We start from the raw sequence: 6,577 nt of genomic DNA, 5'->3' as shown, positions 1-6,577 counted from the left end.
ACGCTCTATCCACTGAGCCAAACCAGTTACGACCTCATTCCTCTCTTGAGTTCATTTGTGTCTGGCTGTTCCCCATTCCTCTTTCCCCAGTGTTGAGTGTCTGAGCTGTTACCGCATATGGGGTGAGGGCGTGATGGCCATTTGCATATTAGCTCTTTATTATATAGGATAATAAGCACCTGGCACTGTCAAAACTTCATATATTCTTTTTTATCTTTCTAATAATGCTGGGATGGTGTTTCATCATCCTCAGCTTAATATAGGAGGACACTCGTGTCTTGAAACGTGAACTCTGAGTGAGCGGCAGGGTCAACAACAAATCCGGTCCTGAGTTCAAAGTCACCTTTTTTCCTGCCCAGGTGATTTTCCACCATTCTGGGCACAGGAACAAAATCAATGAGTAGTTTTACTCTTTGTAGTAACTCTTTTTAGCTGATTCCCCCTCCCCACTCCGTTTGGAATTATTGCACTCTGTAGAGGAAATGTCTCATTACTAAATGCATGGGAAACTGTGGTGTAGGAGGACCCCTATCTCTCTCTCCCTCTTCCTTCCTCTCTGAAATCAATAAAAATATATTTTAAAAAAAGACTTACATGTAAGCTGGGCAACCATAAAAATCCTGGAAGAAACTGTTATGCCCAGATTTCAGGATCCCCAAAAGCCCACCAGGAAGCCAGCCGAGTCCGATGCAAAAGCAAAGAGTCTTTATTCGAGCTAGCTCAGCTCCCGACCACCCTCACCGACACAGTGGCAAGCGGCAGAGAGAGAAGGAGCTCTGTGTGGAGGGGTTTTATAGGGGGGTTGGAATAAGGGGAGGAGAGAGGACTGTGGGCCCTGCCAATTGGCCAGGCATAAGTCGGTGTCTTGTTACACAGGATGTGGTTGTATCTATGGTGCGCACTTCCCTTGGTTATCATCGGTTAGTTTAAAGAAATCCTAGGTGTGGCTAGCAGAGGCTTGGGCTTCCGGGAAGAAGCTCCTTCCTGAACACATGGCTAAGGCTGTTGCCCAATAATGGAGGATCCGGGGCAAGATGGAGGGCGTAGCCCTCGCCCTGGGGCAAGATGGAGGGCGTAGCCCTCGCCCTTTCAGAAACTATAGGCAGCAAAATCTCAGACATCTCTCATAGCAATATCTTCATGGATACATCTCCCAGGGCAAAACAAACTAAAGAGAAAATAAACAAATGGGACTACATCAAAATAAAAACCTTCTGCACAGCGACAGAAAACAGCAACAAAATGAAACATGAGTCCACTATATGGGAGTATATATTTGGCAGATACAGCTGATAAGGTGTTGGGGGCCAGATGTAAGCTGGCAAGGTCCTTGCACCTGAAGGGGCTAGCAAGGCTGGGACCCTTACCCACACAGTTTTCCCAGACTTGTTTGGATGGTGATTATCAGTAGAACAAGAGCAACCTTTGTAGAATAAGAACAGCCTTTCATAGCTTACCAAGAAGTCTGTAACTATTTACTGAGATATGCTGTACTGAGAACTTGTCCTTCTGCTGTGTCTCTCCCTTAGAGATTAAGAGGAACAAAGAATACATTCCTCTTGACAGACTCCCATTCAGTGTGTTGTGTATAAATACGATTGTATTGCTAATAAACTCGCTTAAGTTCTTCAGAACTGGAGTCCTCCCGATCCCACTTTCCTGTCTTTCTTTCTTTTCTCAATTCCCACCTCCCTGCCTCAGCCCAGCTCAACCTTGGCAGGCTGGCCCTGACAATAAGGGTTAATATACAAAATATATAAGCAACTTAACAAAAAGACAAACATCTAATTTAAAAATCTGCAAAGGACGTAAGTAGACACTTCTCCAAAGTGGACATATAGATGGCTAAGAGACATATGAAAAAATGCACCAAGTCACTGATCATCGGAGATGCAAATTAAAATGACAATAAGGTATCACCTCACACCTGTCAGTAAGGTTACCATCAACAAATCAAAAAATGACAAGTGCTGGTGAGGATATGGGGAAAAGGGAACCCTAATAAGCTGCTGTGGGATTGCAGACTGGTGCAGCCCTTATGAAAACAATATGGAGTTTCCTCAAAAAATTTAATATGGAACTGCCATTTGACCCAGTGATCCCACTTCTAGGAATATATCCTAAGAAACTCAAAACACCGATCAGAAAGAATGTATGCACCCCTATGCTTATAGCAGCAGAATTTCCAATAGCTAAGATCTGGAAAACAACCCAAGTGTCCATCAATAGAAGAGTGGATAAAATGCTGATGTACATTTTTGCCATGGAATACTATGCAGCAGTAAAAAGGAAGGATCTCTTCCCTTTGATACCTGGAGAGTATCATACAAATATCACTGGGTCTCACTCATATGTAGAATCTAATTAACAAAATAAACTGATGAATGAAGTGAATCCAGAGACATGGAAGCATGGAACAGAGTGTGGAATCTCAGAGGGAAGGCGAATCTCAGGGAAGGCAGGGGAGAGTGAGTAGGTGGAAGGTAATCAACCAAAGTACTTGTGGACACAGACAATAGGGTGGTAAAGACCTGGGGGAGGGGTCTTGGGCAGGCTGGAGGAAGTTAATGGGGTGGGGGGGAAGGAGACATATATAATACTCCCAACAATAAGGATTTAAACAAACAAACAAACAAATAAAAAAGAACAAAAGCAAGAGCAGTTTCTTCCTATGGAAAAATAATGTAGAGTGACTCACAATGGTTATTACCCAATACCTTCTCTAACAGTGGACAGACAGCAAATATTAACAAGTATTTACATCTGTAAATATTTAACTTGCTTCCTATAATACATCAAACATTTTGATATTATAGTAAGGGAGTCACTGGAGTAAGTCAAGTCATAAACACCCGAGGTGCCTGGATGTCCCTGGAGGGATGAGATGCTGTGATCAGCCTCAATCGAGAGCCTCTTGGTGTCCAGATGCTGGGCTGGTCCCTCTGTGACCTCAGCTCCTCATTCTCCCATCACCCTGAAGGCAGGCCCTGTGTGGTCTCACTTAAGGGATGAGGCTGAAAGAGAAACCCAGCTGTTCAAGGACACACGGGGGAAAAGGCAGGGCTCATCTCACCATTCACAGTCTGATTAATTTTAGCACCTATTTTCTTTATCCTTGAGCCTTAATGTCTGGTTCTGTACAAAGTGGATCAAAATACCGCCCTGATGAGAGGATCAAGGATGTATGTAACAGAGCCTGGCAGATAGAAGGTACTTAATATATAACATTATGACTTATCATAAGACTTGGTCTTACTCGTTCTGAAACACCCTATTTGATCTTTAGGCAGTAAGATTGCAAAATAAGTGGAACCAAGTTGGTGGCGTAGGGAGTAGACCTGTGTGTGCTGACTCCCACAACATCACTGAAACTACCACCATTCAGAACCATGGGGAAGTTGTCCCAGTGGGAGTTCAACAACTGGAAGAAAAGAAAAAAGTGCAGTAAGACTGAGTAGGAGCTACAGCTTGTCCAAAAACAGAGGTACACAGTCGCACGCCAGGCAGGCTGCAACTGGATGCGCTTTTTTTTTTTTTCATTCGGAAGCGGTTGCTTAATTACTAGTTGGTCCTTTATCACAACATCAAGGGTCTCATTAGATTTCTTTTTTTAAAAATATATTTTATTGATTTTTTACAGAAAGGAAGGGAGAGAGATAGAGAGTTAGAAACATTGATGAGAGAGAAACATTGATCAGCTGTCTCCTGCACACCCCCCACTGGGGATGTGCCCACAACCACGGTACATGCCCTTGATCGGAATTGAACCCGGGACCTCTCAGTCCACAGGCCGACGCTCTATCCACTGAGCCAAACCGGTTTCGGCCTCATTAGATTACTTGAGGATCTCACTATATTTATCGGAGGTCTCAACAGTCTTTTCGAGGGCCTTACTAAATTTATCGGCGGCTTCTAGACAGTTATTGAGAGACCTTAAAAGTGTGATTTTGAACTCTATATCCAGCATTTTGCTTTCCTCCATTTCTGTCATTTGTGTCCTGTTTCTTTGTCTCAGCATTTTTTATGCTTTCTTGGTGCACCCCCTAGTGGCCTTTGTGCGCAGTCTTGTTGTAGTTAAGACTGGATTGTTGTAGGTAACACTGGGGGTGGGGTGGGGGGGATTTGACCTCCAGGCCAACTGGCTGTGAGAATCAGCTGTGTCTGCAGTGGGTGAACTTCTGTCCTCTAGGGAGGTGCTAATCTAGCCTTTGCCTGAGCCTATCCAGCAAAAGCCTCCCTGCAGGGCTTGGGTAGGGCAGGTCCCAGGGGATCAACAGGGCGGGCAGAGCGAGTAGTATGGCTGCTCTCAGTCCCGTCCCCAGAGGCTCTGCGGCTCAGTGTCCCAGCAACCGCTGCAAGTACCTCGGAGAGAAAGCTGCCCTGAGTTCCGACCAATGCCAGACAGTCCCGCTTCTCCCGTTTGAGTCTGGGTCCCCAGAGACTCGCACAGAACTGGAGCCCAGCACCTGAGACTCCCTCCCGATTGAAAAAGACAACCGTGCCCTCAGCCGCTAGCCGGCTCCGCACGCACCTCAGCACCTTTGTATTTTACTTTCGCACCACACCTCCTCTGAGTCTCGGTATGCTTTTCTCTTTCCTTCTAGTTGTAGAATTTCCCCTCAGCCAGCCTTCCTGTGGTTCTGGTTGATGTCCGTTCTGTCGTTTAGTTGTATTTTTGAAGTGGTTGTGCAAGGCAACAATCTCCGGTGTTTATCTATGCCACCATCTTGGTTTCTCCCTGGATTTTTTCATTTTACCTATATATGATTCATACCATAAAATTTAGCCTTTCACATGAAACATTAGTGGGTTATTATATATTCACAATTTTGTAAAATCCTCAACTCTTACTTCAGAATATTTTCATCACCTTCAAATGAAATCCCATACACTCTAGCAACCTCATCTTTACCCCATGGAAACTACTTGTGTAATTTTGGTCTCTATGTATGTGCCTATTCTGGAAACTTCATGGAAATAAAATAATAAAGTAATATGTGGCCTCTGGTGTTCACCTAATTTCAATGAAAATGTTTTCAACTCTCATTTATCGTGTTACTTGCAACTTGGTTCATTTTAATGGCTGAATATATTTTGTCGTAAGAAAAAATTTTAAATCTTAATTTTAGGCTATTATAAACAGTGCTTCTAGGAAAATTTATTTAGAAGACTTTTGTTTGTTTGTTTTAGTGTACATACATTTAAAATTACCTTGGGTGTATGTACATGGGTGGAATTGTGTCATAATTATAAGATACTTAACTTTTATCTTTTTTGAGGACCTGCCAAGCTCTTCTCTAAAGCAGCCACACCATTTATATTTTCACCTGCAATTCACAAGGCTTTCAATTACTCCACTTTTTCATTAACAGTTATTTTTTTATCTTTTTCATTTTAGTGATTGTACAGGTGTAAAGTGACATCTCACGGTTTTGTTTTGCATTCCCTAATAACTCATGATAGTAAGCATTAGAATTTTTTTTTGTCCATTGTTATATCTTGGTTTGAGAAATATATATTCTTGTATTACGAATGGTTCCTTTTTTTTTAATATATTTTTATTGATTTTTTACAGAGAGGAAGGGAGAGAGATAGAGAGTTAGAAACATCGATGAGAGAGAAACATCGATCAGCTGCCTCCTGCACATCCCCCACTGGGATGTGCCCGCAACCCAGGTACATGCCCTTGACTGGAATCGAACCTGGGACCTTTCAGTCCGCAAGTCGACGCTGTATCCACTGAGCCAAACCGGTTTCGGCTACGAATGGTTCTTAACAACAGCAACAAAAAGAATGGTTCTTGCACTGAATCCTTTCATCTGTTTTGAATGAACTTTTATATATGGTGTCAAGTAGGGGTACACCTTTATTCTTTCCATGTAGATATTCAGTTGTTCCATCTATTCAGTATTTTTGAGCATCAAATTTTAAAAATATAATCAAAATCACACTTTCTTTAAGATGAAAAATTTAAGAACCAATGGACCATGGAAGCAACATAGTCACGCTGATTTGAGATTTTTAAATTTTGAAAACATAGAACTAGTACTCTGAGGGATTTTAACAATCTGTATTTTGTCAGGAAAACATACATGTAATTATTTGAGAGGTAGAAACTTGAACACTGAGGTGTATGAAAGACTGGGAAATTATATGCAAAAGCAAAAAGTGCGTTGAGAAGCCAAAGATCATGGATATGTCTGAGAGTTATTGCTTCTGGCTACCTTAAATTAGAACCAATGGGGAGGTTTACAAAGTCTTTATCTGGTCATGGGGTTCTTCTGAAAATGACATTTCTGCTTTATGCCTTTTTAATTCAATACATGTTTTTCTCATTGGCAAATTTCAGTGAAAATCATCCAGAATTTGAAAGCAACAATATTGGCCAAAGCAGACTAGGACAAGGGGTAATTGGATAAGTGACAGAAGGATCAAAAGTGTGTGGTGAGGCTGAGAAGAAAAAAATGTGTGTGGACTAAGGGCTTTACAAACAGCACCCATACACTGGGGAATAGAAGTACCGGGGTAAAGACATTAGCTGTCTCCTCTTGCTCTGCACAAACAAAGTGAAGGGGAA

This window comes from Myotis davidii, unplaced genomic scaffold (genome assembly GCF_000327345.1).
Source record: "Myotis davidii unplaced genomic scaffold, ASM32734v1 scaffold354, whole genome shotgun sequence".
Taxonomy (NCBI): Eukaryota; Metazoa; Chordata; class Mammalia; order Chiroptera; family Vespertilionidae; genus Myotis; species Myotis davidii.
The sequence above is the reverse complement of the archived record's forward strand: the minus strand, read 5'-3'. Positions refer to the sequence as shown.